Source organism: Oncorhynchus tshawytscha, linkage group LG33 (assembly GCF_018296145.1).
Source record: "Oncorhynchus tshawytscha isolate Ot180627B linkage group LG33, Otsh_v2.0, whole genome shotgun sequence".
Classification (NCBI taxonomy): domain Eukaryota; kingdom Metazoa; phylum Chordata; class Actinopteri; order Salmoniformes; family Salmonidae; genus Oncorhynchus; species Oncorhynchus tshawytscha.
The window spans coordinates 38,125,186-38,142,627 of NC_056461.1; the positions used below are offsets into that span (position 1 = coordinate 38,125,186).

At 46.3% G+C, this 17,442-nt stretch overlaps 2 long non-coding RNA genes and 1 pseudogene across 2 annotated transcripts; all 3 read left to right on the forward strand.

Annotated features, from left to right (window-relative positions):
* On the forward strand, nt 1-12,093 carry LOC121841683 (annotated as a pseudogene).
* Nucleotides 12,094-12,855: 762 nt separating this feature from the next.
* On the forward strand, nt 12,856-13,089 carry LOC121841654. Its single transcript, XR_006080693.1, has 2 exons — nt 12,856-12,961; nt 13,011-13,089. It is a non-coding gene; the product is annotated as an uncharacterized LOC121841654 (long non-coding RNA).
* A 3,139-nt stretch (nt 13,090-16,228) lies between these two features.
* On the forward strand, nt 16,229-16,747 carry LOC121841666. Its single transcript, XR_006080703.1, has 3 exons — nt 16,229-16,421; nt 16,472-16,671; nt 16,721-16,747. It is a non-coding gene; the product is annotated as an uncharacterized LOC121841666 (long non-coding RNA).
* The last annotated feature ends 695 nt before the right edge of the window (nt 16,748-17,442 follow it).

A 17,442-nucleotide genomic window follows, 5' to 3' on the forward strand; every position in this document is an offset into this window, starting at 1 on the left:
GGGCCCAGACACAGGGGGACATCTGCTCGGGCTGACGCACAACGTGTCCCAACTACGTATTTTTTTGTTTTGTTGTTGTTGCCTGTTTGGGATTCCTTCTTGGATGGCCTGTAACAAAGATTGTATCTGTACTGGGTTGAGTCTATCAAATAAACAAGAACAACGTGGGGCTAAGTGAGAAAACAGCGTATAAATACGCATGTATATATTTTTTACGGCTCATACTAGTGCACCCACTTCGCAAACACACCACTGCAGCAAGCAGGCGAAACTCAGGTAACGTAACTAGCTAACGTTAGCTACACAGGGATAAAAGGTGCAGGATCGATAACTTGCTGCAAACAACCATCCTGAGACGTCCTTGTTGCACATAGATAGTTAGTCGGTGGGCCATTCCCATATCGTACTCGAGGAACAGACGAGGTTCATCGGTGTCTACTTATTCTCAAGAGGCCATGGCGGGAGCAAATGGAACCTAGCGTAGCTAGCTAGCTAACGTCAAAGGTTATAGTAGAGGTTTCTTATGTTTGTTTACAATATAGGCTAACTAGGTCCTTGATAAAGAGTAAATGGGAAGTGAGGTTGTAAGACGTTACACGTGTACGTTCAAGTTTCAGTTGCTGGTAGAAAAGTGACAGGTGTTGTTGTCGGTCCCTGTTCAGAGTTGAAGCTGGACTTGCCAGCTAACAGATTGCCAACTAGCTAACGTTAGCTAGCTGCTATGATGATGATACTAAAGTTAGTGTCGTGTGAGCTGTTTACCAAAAACGTGATTAGCTGATCTAGCTAGGTCGAGATAGAAGCGGCTATCCAACATTCAGACCGTTTGTGCCTTGCCATTTCAATTTAACCCTATCTATTTAAGTGAATTTAATTTGTTATTCTTATTATAGCTTGCTACAGTCAGATGCACCATCGTCGATCCATTACACATCGATTGTCAACAAAATAGCAGTTATTGATTAGTCATTGCGCTCCAGATATCTGTATGTATATATATATATATATATATATCAAGTTTCAGCCTGTCCTGAGTAGCTAGCTAGCTCTCAAGCAAAACAGGTTTTAGTTAGCTATAGTTTTGACAGCTGATTTGCGTGTCTGCCAGGCGCCTACCTAGCTGGCCAAATCGATGTCGTTTGCGCCCCTGGACACCCGTTGCATTGCAACACTTGATCCCGCTGTGCTGGTGTGCTTGCTGGTACCCACTGGCACGTTTCTCTGATCCATTGGTGCTTTCAAGACAACTGGGAACTCGGAAAAATACGAGGTCAAGTCATGAAGTCGTTGATCTTCAGGTCGGAAAGTCAGAGCTATAGAAAGAGGCCCTAGTTCCCGAGTTGGAATTCCGAGTTGGATGACCGTTAGAAAAATATTTTTTTCCCAGTCGGGGTTCGTTTTTACGAGTTCCCTGTTGTCTTGAATGCACTGAAGTCGGAGATTAATGAGTTCCCAGTTGTCTTGAACGCACCGAGGTCGGAGATTAACGAGTTCCCAGTTGTTTTTAAAGGAGAATTATGTGTTCTTGCAGCACAAGTCTTGCCCAGTGATATAGTGTTTAGTGCTTTTTTTTAGGTGAGGGAGCGCGTTTAAAACATTTACGTCATATTGTCCTCTATCAAAGTTTATACCGACAGATGTAAACAATTGAATAGCCTATCATTATAAACAATGCATCCTTCAATTGCAACGTCTGCCTATGCCCACATACATTGTCTCATAAACATTTTAGTTTTTTTATATCCTCAAACACCAAGTTAGGCATAGGCCTCAAATATGCCATCATCACTGTCAATGTTGAATTATAATTATTCACGTTTTACCGGTGAAACGTTCAAACGTAATCTCCATGCCAATCATTTCATTGATCTCCATCAGTTTCACGGGAATATGCATTTAGATATTCTTGAATGACTGTTTCGAGAGAGAATTAGAGCAGATGGTTTTAACAAACTATTAGCCTTTCTTGTATTTTGTTTAAATCAATGCATATATCCTGCCTAGTGGTGGGTTCTGCTTTGGCCCATACTATTTTTTTTGTTAACTATTCAGCTTCAACTAACCATCCTAAAAGCTCGTTATAAATTACAGTAGGTGTTTTTGGTGTAACGGTAACTTTATAGGCCTTCTGTGCTATGGTTTTGTGTTTGGTTCTGTTATGTAAAATGCAAATTAAAAATTGTGATCTTGCAAGACATTGCTTCGGCTTTGATCTAACTTTACTAAATGAGCAGCATTTTGAGAAGTACATTTTGTATTTGTAATAATAATAAGTGATGAGTATGACTATTAGCCATAGGCAACCGATTTTGATGAGATGAGCGCCCTGCAATGGTGCTGAAAGGACAGTGCCTGGATCGTTCAATGATGTTAAAGAACTTGAACCAACTTGTGATGCTGAAGGACAGCTCTGCCATCCGGCCAGTTCAGGAATAATCATTTGCAGTAGGCTTATAGTCTAATAGGCCTACGACTAAGTGGTATAGCTATTTGTAGGCTATATCCTAATGTAAATACATATTGCTTGATATCATTGCATATCATTGCAAGTAGGCATTTCATTGTATTGTGTAGCTTTGTATCGGAAACACTTTGATTTGACTAGCTTAAACACATGGTTACAGTATACCCTATTACAGAATAAAAGAAAACAGAGGTGAATTATCAAAAAACGTAGGGGAGTGGATCAGAACCTGTCAGTATCTGGTGTGACCACCATTTGCCTCAGGCAGCGCAACACATCTCCTTCGCGTAGAGTTGATCAGGCTGTTGATTGTGGCCTGTGGCATGTTGTCCCACTCCTCTTCAATAACTGTGGGAAGTTATGGGATATTGGTGGGAACTGGAACACGCTTTTTCGTGCGTGTTGATCCAGAGCATCCTAAACATGCTCAATGGGTGACATTTCTGGTAAGTATGCAGGCCATGTAAGAAATTGTACATTTTCTGCTTCCAGGAATTGTGTACAGATCCTTGCGACATGGGGCCGTGTATTATCATGCTGAAACATGAGGTGATGGCAGTGGATGAATAGTACAACAATGGGCCTCAGTATCCGTCACAGTATCTCTGTGCATTCAACTTGCCATCGATAAAATGCAATTGTGTTCGTTGTCCGTAGCTTATGCCTCCCATACCATAACCCCACCGCCCCAGAGTGGGGCACTCTGTTCACAACGCTGACATCAGCTCATTCACATGACGCCATACACGCTGTCTGCCATCTGCCCGGTACAGTTGAAACCTGGATTAATCCATGAAGAGCACACTTCTCCAGCGTGACAGTGGCCATCGATGGTGAGCATTTTCCCACTGAAGTTGGTTACGACGCTGAACTGCAGTCAGGTCAAGACCCGTGTGAGGACGACGAGCACGCAGATGAGCTTACCTGAGACTGTTTCTGACAGTTTGTGCAGAAATTCTTCAGTTGTGCAAACCCACAGTTTCATCACCTGTCCGGGTGGCTCGTCTCAGAGGATCCCGCAGGTGAAGAAGCCAGATGTGGAGGTTCTGGTCTGGCGTGGTTACACGTGGTTTGCGGTTGTGAGGCGGTTGGACATACTGCCAAATTCTCTAAAACGAAGTTGGAGGAGAATTATTGTAGAGAAATTAACATTAAATTGTCTGGCAACAGCTCTACTGGACATTACTGAATTCAGCATGCCAATTGCATGCTCCCCTCGACTTGAGACATCTGTGGCATTGTGTTGTGTGAAAAAAACTGCACATTTTAGTGGCCTTTTATTGTCCCCAGCACAAGGTGCACCTGTGTAATGATCATGCCGTTTAATCAGCTTCTTGATATGCCACAGCTGACAGGTGGATGGATTATCTTGGCAAAGGAGAAATGCTCACTAACATGGATGTAAACAAATTTGTGCAAAATATTTGAGATACATACGCTTTTTGTGCAATGTTTCATCAAGGCAGACCCACTGTGAATTAGGATTTATTTTTCTTAGTTTTGATTGGCCAAAGTGGTCAAGCATCCGACGGGCCTCCGCATCGCGCACATGTAGCCTATAGTTCTTAATCATTGTCGCCACCGCAGTGAGAGCACAGGGAAGATGCCAACATTATTGTTTGTCATGGAATTTTTGTGGTAGTATAATTTATCAGAATACATTTTCCGGAAATAGTTTTACCAGCTCCGTGTATTCTCCAATAGAAAACAGTGAAGGCACGCCACTTCTCCACGCCCCGGCAGAACTACACCCCTAGTTTTGCCCCATTGTCAAATACAAGCTATGTTTCATAAAAGTTTTAGTTTTTTGTCATTTAGCCAGACAGGTTAGGTGCCAGTAATATTTTTTGCCGGGGAAAATCATCTTGGATGCAAAACACTGTCAATCTCTGCTCATCTCTTCATACTCTGTGTAGGCTATGTCTTGCAAACACATCTAGGTTAGCTGTCATTTAATATTCTCTCATGTTGTTTTATTTTTTGTCTAGGTGGTGGGGCAATGTTTACACTGACATCCTCCTGACCAGTCCAACAGTTACCCAGGCCCCCCTCCCATTCCCCACCTCTACCCCCTTCCACAACCTTTCCACCCTTCACTATGAATGAGGCCAGCGTAGTCAGGGAAGGATGGCTCCACAAGAGAGGTGAGGACCCTCCGTTTCTTATTATTCACAGCAAATGTAATATAATCACTTTCAAACACAAGTTCAATAACATTGTCTGACAAAGCCATACATGTCTCGACACATTCTAATCCGAACTATGTAGCTGCCATAATAATGTGCACTGTGCCTAACCTCAGAGACTAGGCTATGAGGGTTTTCGGGTGCTGTGGACTCAAGCCCACTTGTTTCTCTATGCAGGTGAGTACATCAAGACTTGGAGGCCGCGCTACTTCATCCTGAAGAGTGACGGCTCCTTCATCGGCTACAAAGAGAAGCCTGAGCTGTCCGACCAGAGCTTGCCCCCTCTCAACAATTTCTCAGTGGGAGGTGAGGGTCCCTCAAAGTGAAAACTATTGTTGATGATGTCACAGGGGACTCTGTGCAGTGCTGGTTCTGTAGCAGGGTTTACAGAGCAGGACTAGCAGGACCTGCTGTCCTCTCATCACCTCTGTACAGAACACTTAAATGGAGTGTTTTGGTGTTTGCAGGCCTGGATGTTGCTTTGGGATCTTCACAGTTCACACTTTGTAAATGAAACAACAGAGGTAAAAACAATGGATTGAGGCATTAAAACATTTGTAACGCTTGATCCCTCTTCTCTGTCTCCTCTTTCATCCCAGAATGCCAGCTGATGAAAACGGAGCGGCCCAAGCCGAACACGTTCGTTATCCGCTGCCTGCAGTGGACCACTGTCATCGAGAGGACCTTCCATGTAGAAAGCAATGCTGAGAGGTGAGGAGGGGATATAGGTAATTATGAGGTGTGAAGGGGCCAATGGAAAGGGTAGGTAGACAGTGGGGAGGAGGAATAACAGTAGTCAACAGAGGTGGAGGGAGGGATATGTTTCTGTCTGTGTCTCGGACAAACTCTTCGTGGTTCAAAGGAATCCTACAAGCTCACTATGGTGTAGTAATTGCACATTGTGTGTGTGTGTGTCAGAGAGGGTGGATGCGTGCCATCCAGGCAGTGGCCAATGGGTTGAAGGTACGAGAGGAGGAGGAGCCCATGGACCTGTTTGGTTCTCCCAGCGACAGCAGCAGCATTGAGGAGATGGAGGTGGCCATGTCCAAGACCAACTCTAAAGTGGTGAGTGTGTAGCCATGTCAAGACCAACTCTAAAGTGGTGTGTGTGTGTGTGTGTGTGTGTGTGTGTGTGTGTGTGTGTGTGTGTGTAGCCATGTCCAAGACCAACTCTAAAGTGAGTGTGTGTACAGTAACATATACTGTGCATATGACCGATACAAATGCCTTACAAGGTAAGAGTCACACAAATACATGCTAATTGTTCTTCCACAATGGTTGAATCCTGGTTTGTTCCTGCGCAGGTGTGTGATTGATCTGTTTTGTAAAGTATCACACTTCGTCATCACTACCACTGTCCATCCTTCCCATTGTGAATGTGTTTGGCTGGGCTGGGTCACCCAAGATAAGAGAGTTGATTGTCCAACTCTGTCTCTGTGTTGTCAGACGATGAGTGACTTTGGCTACCTGAAGCTGCTGGGGGAAGGGCACGTTTGGCAAGGTGATCCTGGTCAAGGAGAAAGCCACAGGGATGCACTACGCCATGAAGATCCTGCGCAAGGAGGTCATCATCGCTAAGGTAACGAAATAGGCCTAACCTATGCCACTTTACAGTGGTGACTACTGGCCATCGGTTTGTTATTGGGAATGACGATCCGTATCCATTAGGCCTGATCTGTAGTCTTAATAGTTCTTTATTATGCATAGTATGTGGTATATTTTGTTTTATAAACTGGGTGGTTGGAGCACTGAATTCTGATTGGCTGACAGCCGTGGTATATTTATGTTATAAGCAAAGGATATTTAAATTGTTTCTATTATGTTGTGTTTCTTAACGTTGTCTTAACACTTGCATCGCTGGGCATCATCTCATACAAGGAGCCGCCAATGCGCAAATTTGGAATGTCCTGTGTTCTCTCGTGTTTCCAGTAATACCTTCTGAACATACCCTGGCTTCGGTGATTTGTGAAGGAGGGAATCTATTTGACAATGACTCAGCCGTGATTCTTATGTATGTGTTGCTGTAAAAGGCTGACCCTCTGATCTGTGTGTCCAGGACGAGGTAGCGCACACGGTTACGGAGAGCAGAGTGTTACAGAACACCCGGCATCCCTTCCTCACGGTGAGTGCTCCCGTGTTCCTCTCACCTCATTACATGTGCTGGTCCAGAACGGAACCCCCACACGTGTTGTATAGTCAGGGGAGCAGTGGTTCCCAACTCCAGTCCTCCAGTAGCCCCAACGGCACACTTTTCGTTGTAGCCCCGGACAAACTCCCTGATTCATCTCATTGATGATTAGTTGACAAGTTAAATCAGGCGTGCTTATCTGGGTTTACTACAGAAATGTGTACTATTGGTGGGACTGGAGGACTGGAGATGGGGTTGTTGGGGGACTGGAGGACTGGAGATGGGTTGTTGGGGGACTGGAGGACTGGAGATGGGTTGTTGGGGGACTGGAGGACTGGAGATGGGTTGTTGGGGGACCGGAGGACTGGAGATGGGTTGTTGGGGGACCGGAGGACTGGAGATGGGTTTGTTGGGGGACTGGAGATGGGGTGTTGGGAGGACTGGAGATGGGTTGTTGGGGGACTGGAGTTGGGGGGGGACTGGAGTTGGGGTGTTGGGGGACTGGAGATGGGTTGTTGGGGGGACTGGAGTTGGGTTGTTGGGGGACTGGAGTTGGGGTGTTGGGGGGGACCGGAGGACTGGAGATGGGTTGTTGGGGGACCGGAGGACTGGAGATGGGCTGTTGATAGTAAAAGCTGTCATTTTTGTCTTGCCTTTTGTCAGGAATTTGTATTTGTCATGCCTAGCCTATGACATGTCTCTATATTTTTGTTGTTAATCTTTTCTTATCACAGCGGATTTTCTGGTACTTAAAGCAAATACCTGTGAACATCAGACGATAAAGAAACATCTGATCTAATAGGAGGACATTGATCAATTGTCTTCTTCCACCCTTCCAGACACTGAAATACGCTTTCCAGACTCATGACCGATTATGTTTTGTGATGGAATACGCCAACGGAGGAGAGGTGGGTGTCCCAATGTACACACAGATATACATGAGCGCGCACACACAATTTTTCGATTGCTTCAACACTGGGATCCACGTGGCCAAAACAATAATTAACAGATTGTAATTTCACATTGTTTTCACACTAAATGCAAATGATAAACAGGAGACACAAATCTCTAATACAGGACACTTTTTGCAAAACAGTGCTATGGCAAAACCCAAAATGTGCACCCTTTTGTGTCACCAGGATTAAGATGAGGGTGAATCTTACTCTGCACTTGTCTTTTCTTACTAGCACTGACTTTGCTGGTAGTTACTATGAATGTGATATGTGGTTGTCTCATCTAGCTATCTTAAAGGGCCAATGCAGATGTTTGTATTTCAATATCAAATCATTTCTGGGTAACAATTTAAGAATCTTACTGTGTTTTCAATTAAAATGGTCAAAAAGAAGCAATTTCAGAACCACAAATTTAGCTAGGACTGTCTGGGAGTGGTCGGAGTGGGGAGGGAAAACTAGTTGTTATTGTCAGAAGTTTGGAACTCTCTTTCTAATTGGTCTATTGACTAATTTATTGCCCAGTGACATCACCATGGAAGGCCAAAACTCCATCCCACCAAAACAGGCTGAAATGTCAGGAGTTTTTTTTCAAGCCGCTCTCACGCATTATCTTCTTTTTGACAATGTTACATTATTATTTCAACCTCCGTGTGGAAATGTATATAAAACATAGTAAAATAATGTTTTTGCTACACTTGGCCTTTTAAGATGAACGCACTAACTAAGTCTCTCTGGATAAGAGTGTCTGCTAAATGACTAAAATCTAAATGGTGACATGAACCTTCTCATTCAATTAAATACTATACCGTTTGAATGGATTTGGCTAATTTTGTAAAAGGTATTTTTAAATTGTGATGGTGTAAGTGTTATATCAAAACATCTCAAATCAATCCCCTTCTTTTTTACTCTCTTTTGCTCTCTTCTTCCCTCTAGCTCTTCTTCCACCTGTCTCAGGATCGTGTGTTCACGGAAGAGCCGGGCCCGTTTCTATGGCGCTGAGATCGTATCTGCGTTGGAGTACCTCCACTCTCGTGACGTGGTATACAGGGACCTGAAGGTAGGCACTGTGAGATTCTGTCCTGCTTTCATAGTCACCCATCCTGCTTTCATATTCATCTAAGGACTTGGTTTTCCTGAACAGTGACAAACACATTCTGCCTTCATACTTCAGTCATGTGATTTTCTAAATGGTGATAATAATGGTGCCCAAGCGCCCAGCTTAGACACATTCCTCTCCCCACTGGAGACTGGGGTTAAATTCGCTCAACTATTCAAACTGGCTGTCGTTCTCTTTATAGCATTAGAACTGTCTCCATAATGTTTTGAAACTCTGTTCTAATATCTCATCCATCTCGCTGTATCTTCTCAGCTGGAGAATCTAATGCTGGACAATGATGGACATGTTAAAATCACAGACTTTGGGCTGTGTAAGGAAGGCATCACGGACGGTGCCACCATGAAGACCTTCTGCGGTACCCCGGAGTACCTGGCGCCGGAGGTGAGGGCCCGCTGCTGGCGTGGCTAGTGGCACAAGCACATGCTACACAGTTGTCATACAACCTTGGCTGTGTTCATTAATAAGCACCAAACGTAAGAAAACACAAACTAATAGGGAATCATTTTTCAATTTCCCGTAGCAAAATGTCTTTTGTAGCAGTACAAATGCAGGAAGTAAGACAAGGAGAGAGACCATTTTAGACTGTGGTGTTCGAGGAAGAACCACTTTTTATTAGGGCCATTTTATTACTTTAAGATGAGTTGGCTTGATAATCTGATAATCCATTGTATTTATGTTTTAATGCAGTGAGTATTTAGGTAGAAAGATGCCTCATACTGTATTGTAATTTTATCAATCGATTGCCTCTGGAACATTCCTTTTGAAGACCCCATAAAGTGGCAGTTTGAAGTGACTCAAATCCAATCTGGTCTGTTGCAAATTGTTGTTTAGACAGACAAAAAAACGATCTGATTTTGAGCATTAAGGCCTGCACTGTGAACAAAGCTCCTTCCCTCCCTCCCCGCCCGTCCAGGTGCTAGAGGACAATGACTACGGCCGGGCGGTGGACTGGTGGGGCCTGGGCGTAGTCATGTGCAGAGATGATGTGCGGTGGCTGCCCTTCTACACCAAGACCACGAGCGGCTTTTTGAGCTCATCCTCATGGAGGAATCCGATTCCCCAAGAACCTGGCCCCAGGGCAGGGCCTGCTCAGCGGCCTGCTCAAGGATCCCAAGCAAGGTACGTGGTGCTTGGGGGGTGGGAGGTTTGACCGGCCTGCTCAGGGAGGACCCGATTTGTGTTTGGCTGGGTATTTGCTCAAGTCCTCACAAGGAAAAAGGCTATTTCTAGGAAGTTTTTAGACTTAAGGTTAGGGGTTAAAGGTCATGGTTTGGTTTTGGGGTTAGTGAACGGGTTAGGGAATCAATTATGTGTCCCCACAAGGTTAGTTAATGGCTAGAAACAAGCCCTATGTTTATGCTCAGTTTGTTTTCTTTTCCTCGGCACACTGGTGCTTCAAATAAAAATTCCAGGTCTTACAGCAAAACATTCAGTAGCATATGCAACCAAAATGATCACTATTTGGAGCTCTCTGACAAAAAAACGTGAGATGCTTTTCTTCAGAAAAGCAGTGCTTTTTAAACATGAATGCTCTTCTTCAGAAAAGCAGTGCACCAAACATGGCGCACCATTTGAAGCAACCTCTGATTTTTGTTATTGACAGGTTAGGGGAGGACCGGATGATGCCAAAGAAGTGATGTCCACAAGTTCTTCACCTCCATCAACTGGCAGGACGTGGTAGATAGAAAGGTGAGTGACTGGAGGCTGATAGCTTAGCGCTACTGATAGTCAGTCAATAAATGGTGGCATTCCAGGTCTTTGATTTTTTTTTTAAGTATGACCATTATTTAACTAGGCATGTCAGTTAAGAACAAATTCTTATTTACAATGACGGCCTACCGGGGAGTTAACTACTTTGTTCAGGGAAGAACTTTTACCTTGTCAGCTCTGGGATTCGATCCAGCAACCTTTCGGTTACTGGCCCAACGCTCTAACCACTAGGCTACCTGCCGGCCCAACGCTCTAACCACTAGGCTACCCCTGCCAGCCCAACGCTCTAACCACTAGGCTACCTGCCGGCCCAACGCTCTAACCACTAGGCTGCCTGCCCAATGCTCTAACCACTAGGCTACCTGCCGGCCCAGCGCTCTAACCACTAGGCTACCTGCCAGCCCAACGCTCTAACCACTAGGCTACCTGCCGGCCTAACCACTGGGCTACCTCTAACCACTAGGCTACCTGCCGGCCCAGCGCTCTAACCACTACGCTACCTGCACCACGGCCCAACGCTCTAACCACTACGCTAGCTGCCGCACGGCCCAACGCTCTAACCACTACGCTACCTGCCGGCCCAACGCTCTAACCACTAGGCTACCTGCCGGCCCAACGCTCTAACCACTAGGCTACCTGCCGGCCCAACGCTCTAACCACTAGGCTACCTGCCGGCCCAACGCTCTAACCACTAGGCTACCTGCCGCCGTTTTTGCAGTCATGCTGTGCAGATCAGATATCACAATGGGCTAGTTCCACGTCGACTGCAATCTGACTGATCCATGAATGACCTAGCATCATAAAAAAGTAAAGTAAGTAGTCTGTTTCTGTAGCGCAAGGCTGTTTGAAATACAAGTACGCCCCTGGACAGGACACTAGTCTATCGCAGGGCCTTACACCCTAATCCTCTTGATGCTGAGTGCCAAGCAGACCATTTGCCAATCAATCACTGCTGCTCTCTCCCTCCTCAGCTGACTCCGCCCTTCAAGCCTCAGGTGACGTCAGAGACTGATACACGTTACTTCGACGATGAGTTCACGGCACAGACCATCACCGTCACGCCTCCAGACAAGTGTGAGTTCATGTGTGTGCCTGTTGGTTTGTGTGTGACACAATATGCCACCAAGCATGCTTTTAGAGGTGATGTTAACTGAGTGTTTTCTTCGTGTTCTAGATACCAACCTGGACTGTGGCATCCCCAACCAGCCAGCACACTTCCCCAGTTCTCTTACTCTGCCAGCATACGAGAGTGACCCCGTCTTTACCATACACACTGAAGATATGCATAGCACATCAGTTCACACTCTCATCCACACACACACACACACACTTTCTTGTAAAAAAAAGACTGCAAGCTTGAGACTCCACACAGGCCAATGGATCTCTGGTCACAGCGGGGATTTAAGTGCCTAGTCTTGCAGCCATCTTGTCTGCTCAAACCCCGCCTACACTACAGTCACGCACAACAGCAGCCTGTGAACTGCACAGGACCTCATTCAATACCTCACGTCGTCAACATCAGCAGCAGTAGCATATCATCCCAGGACACTACTGCTCCTCACTGGAAAGGTCTAGTACAGGGCTGCCCATCCCTCTTCCTGGAGATCTACTGTCCTGTGGGTTTTCAGTTCAACCCTCTTCCTGTAGATCTACCGTCCTGTGGAGTTTCAGTTCAACCCCTCTTCCTGTAGATCTACCGTCCTGTGGGTTTTCAGTTCAACCCTCTTCCTGGAGATCTACCGTCCTGTGGGTTTTCAGTTCCAGCCTCTTCCTGGAGGTCTACCGTCCTGTGGGTTTTCAGTTCAACCTAATTTAACACACCTGATTGTACTAATTAGCTGCTCAACAAGACCTTAACTAGCTGAATCAGAACGGCTAAATTAGGGGTTGGACTGAACCTGCAGGACAGTAGAATCTCAGAAGAGGGACAGGCAGCCCTGGTCTAGTACTATAGGTGATCCTATAGGACACTACTGCTCTCACAGGGAGGACTAGGACCTATAGGTGGTCTATAGGACACTACTGCTCCTCACAGGGAGGACTAGGACCTATAGGTGGTCCTATAGGACACTACTGCTCCTCACAGGGAGGACTAGGACCTATAGGTGGTCTATAGGACACTACTGCTCCTCACAGGGAGGACTAGGACCTATAGGTGGTCCTATAGGACACTACTGCTCCTCACAGGGAGGACTAGGACCTATAGGTGGTCCTATAGGACACTACTGCTCCTCACAGGGAGGACTAGGACCTATGGTGATCCTATAGGACACTACTGCTCCTGGGGAGGACTAGGACCTATGTGATCCTATAGGACACTACTGCTCCTCACAGGGAGGACTAGGACTTATAGGTGGTCTATAGGACACTACTGCTCCTCACATGGAGGACTAGGACCTATAGGTGGTCCTATGGGACGACTGCTCCTCACAGGGAGGACTAGGACCTATAGGTGGTCCTATAGGACACTACTGCTCCTCACAGGGAGGACTAGGACCTATAGGTGGTCTATAGGACACTACTGCTCCTCACAGGGAGGACTAGGACCTATAGGTGATCTATAGGACACTACTGCTCCTCACAGGGAGGACTAGGACCTATAGGTGGTCCTATAGGATACGACTGCTCCTCACAGGGAGGACTAGGACCTATAGGTGATCCTATAGGACACTACTGCTCCTCACAGGGAGGACTAGGACTTATAGGTGGTCCTATAGGACACTACTGCTCCTCACATGGAGGACTAGGACCTATAGGTGGTCTATAGGACACTACTGCTCCTCACAGGGAGGACTAGGACCTATAGGTGATCTATAGGACACTACTGCTCCTCACAGGGAGGACTAGGACCTATAGGTGGTCCTATAGGACAATACTGCTCCTCACAGGGAGGACTAGGACCTATAGGTGGTCCTATAGGACACTACTGCTCCTCACAGGGAGGACTAGGACCTATAGGTGGTCCTATGGGACATTTGCTCCTCACAGGGAGGACTAGGACCTATAGGTGGTCTATAGGACACTACTGCTCCTCACATGGAGGACTAGGACCTATAGGTGATCTATAGGACACTACTGCTCCTCACAGGGAGGACTAGGACCTATAGGTGATCTATAGGACACTACTGCTCCTCACAGGAGGACTAGGACCTATAGGTGGTCCTATAGGACACTACTGCTCCTCACAGGGAGGACTAGGACCTATAGGTGATCTATAGGACACTACTGCTCCTCACAGGGAGGACTAGGACCTATAGGTGATCTATAGGACACTACTGCTCCTCACAGGGAGGACTAGGACCTATAGGTGATCCTATAGGACACTACTGCTCCTCACATGGAGGACTAGGACCTATAGGTGATCCTATAGGACACTACTGCTCCTCACAGGGAGGACTAGGACCTATAGGTGGACCTATAGGACACTACTGCTCCTCACAGGGAGGACTAGGACCTATAGGTGGTCCTATAGGACACTACTGCTCCTCACAGGAGGACTAGGACCTATAGGTGATCCTATAGGACACTACTGCTCCTCACAGGGAGGACTAGGACCTATAGGTGATCCTATAGGACACTACTGCTCCTCACAGGGAGGACTAGGACTTATAGGTGGTCCTATAGGACACTACTGCTCCTCACATGGAGGACTAGGACCTATAGGTGGTCCTATAGGACACTACTGCTCCTCACATGGAGGACTAGGACCTATAGGTGGTCCTATAGGACACTACTGCTCCTCACAGGGAGGACTAGGACCTATAGGTGATCTATAGGACACTACTGCTCCTCACAGGGAGGACTAGGACCTATAGGTGGTCCTATAGGACACTACTGCTCCTCACATGGAGGACTAGGGCCTATAGGTGGTCCTATAGGACACTACTGCTCCTCACAGGGAGGACTAGGACCTATAGGTGGTCCTATAGGACACTACTGCTCCTCACAGGGAGGACTAGGACCTATAGGTGGTCCTATAGGACACTACTGCTCCTCACAGGGAGGACTAGGACCTATAGGTGGTCCTATAGGACACTACTGCTCCTCACAGGGAGGACTAGGACCTATAGGTGGTCCTATAGGACACTACTGCTCCTCACAGGGAGGACTAGGACCTATAGGTGGTCCTATAGGACACTACTGCTCCTCACAGGGAGGACTAGGACCTATAGGTGGTCCTATAGGACACTACTGCTCCTCACAGGAGGACTAGGACCTATAGGTGGTCTATAGGACACTACTGCTCCTCACAGGGAGGACTAGGACCTATAGGTGGTCCTACTTCTCACAGGGAGGACTAGGACTGCTCCTCACAGGAGGACTAGGACCTATAGGTGGTCCTATAGGACACTACTGCTCCTCACAGGAGGACTAGGACCTATAGGTGGTCCTATAGGACACTACTGCTCCTCACAGGGAGGACTAGGACTATAGGTGGTCCTATAGGACACTACTGCTCCTCACAGGGAGGACTAGGACCTATAGGTGGTCCTATAGGACACTACTGCTCCTCACAGGAGGACTAGGACCTATAGGTGGTCTATAGGACACTACTGCTCCTCACAGGGAGGACTAGGACCTATAGGTGGTCCTATAGGACTGACTGCTCCTCTGATTTGGATGGAATTGAGACACTGATCTCTTACTCAGTTTTCTTTCTTTCTTGTTCTCGCTCTCATTTTCGTTCTGTGTCTGTCGCTCCTCTCTTTTCCCCTCTCTGTACCCCCTCATCCTTCTCAAGCCTAACCCACTCACTCACACTGCTGGGTAGAAGAAAAAAAAACACTGAAGTGATTCTTGTTTTCACAAATGAGAAAGAAAGTTTTCTCTCACTCTCTCATTATTTACAGTTTATAAGGAGTCATATTTCTGTGATTTATCCAAGTGCTCTTTTCTGTAACTAGCTGTTACCAATAGTGTTGAAGTGGTCCTACTGGAGGGCAGGGCGGTCGTGGTAAACTATCCCAAGCTGTTTCTCTGTCAATGTGTTTGTGCTTGGAGAAAAGGTGGGACACCAAAACTGAATGTCTGCATTTTGTGTTTGTATGTGTGCGTATGTCAGTGAAGTCGTGTGAGCGCTCAAATGTGAGAAAGCAGCGTGCATTGGTATCAGTAGAATAATTAGGCGACATCACACGAGTTTTTCCGACTCGGAGCTCAAAAACCTACTCTGGATTTCCAAAGCGATGCAGGGAGGGAGTACTACTTTAACTGTAATTCAGTGAAATGAACCAGTATTGAGCTTTTTTTTGACTGGGATCGTTGTGAACAGAACTCAAAGTTGCTACAGAGAAAATGTATGAATGAATCACTGTACAAGGTGTGTAGGTACGCAGTTTTTAAACCCTGTTTTAATTCCAGGACTTGTCTCAACACATCTGGTCTTTGATCGAGACGCACCAGGCATGTGATTTACAACGGTCGACTAGCACTTAGTAGCACTTAGCAGACCTCTTTTTACTCGAATTATGAGATTTGTATGTTTTATTCTTGTTATTTTGTTGCTTCGTTTCCTCTTTCAAATGTCATAAACGTCTGCTGTACTATCAAAAATGGCCGCACAGGTGGTGTTAGGTGGATCAGTGACGGGGCTCCGTTCTGGCCACAACATCAGGTGGTGTTGAGTGGATCAGTGACGGGGCTCCGTTCTGGCCACAACATCAGGTGGTGTTAGTGGATCAGTGACGGGGCTCCGTTCTGGCCACAACATCAGGTGGTGTAGAGTGGATCAGTGACGGGGCTCCGTTCTGGCCACAACATCAGGTGGTGTTGAGTGGATCAGTGACGGGGCTCCGTTCTGGCCACAACATCAGGTGGTGTTGAGTGGATCAGTGACGGGGCTCCGTTCTGGCCACAACATCAGGTGGTGTTAGTGGATCAGTGACGGGGCTCCGTTCTGGCCACAACATCCAGGTGGTGTAGAGTGGATCAGTGACGGGGCTCCGTTCTGGCCACAACATCAGGTGGTGTCAGGTGGATCAGTGACGGGGCTCCGTTCTGGCCACAACATCAGGTGGTATAGAGTGGATCAGTGACGGGGCTCCGTTCTGGCCACAACATCAGGTGGTGTAGAGTGGATCAGTGACGGGGCTCCGTTCTGGCCACAACATCAGGTGGTGTTAAGTGGATCATGACGGGGCTCCGTTCTGGCCACAACATCAGGTGTGTGTTGAATGTAGTGATCACGCCTGCTCCTCTTATTATTCTGTCTGACTGCTGACAGTCACTGGTCAACGAGATCCAAGTTTTTTCTCTGTCCTGATAGTCATGTGAGCCTTGTGTCCATTGTGTGGGCGTTTGGAAATTGTTTCTGAGACTAACTATTATTGTTTTTTTGTTTTTGTCTAGTTCTGTTGTTTTCCACCTCCTGTTTCCCTGACCCCTTTTGAAGACATTGCTACTCATTTAACATTCATAAATGTATAATTCAATGAAATATTTCAATTTAAATTGTGTGTATTTGTGTTTTGTGAGACAGCTGTGTGCTTGTATATCTGCGCATGCTTGCATTTGTACTGTATTGCCTATATACACATTCATGCTATAATGTATTCATGAAGTGCTTTAATAGGCTAGTCAAAGATTTTATCACCTCCATCTTAACTGACACCCTAATCCCTACAATTTGCATACCACCCCAACAGATCCACGGACGACAGAATCGCCATTGCGATGCACGTGCCCTATCCCACCTGGACAAGAGAAATACCTACAGTACCAGTCAAATGTTTGGACACCTACTCATTCAAGGGTTTTATTTATTTCACTACTTTTAGAAAAATAGTGAAGTCATCAAAACCTATGAAATAACACATGGAATCATGTAGTAACCAAAAAGTGTTAAATTGAAATATATTTGAGATTCTTCAAAGTAGCCACCCTTT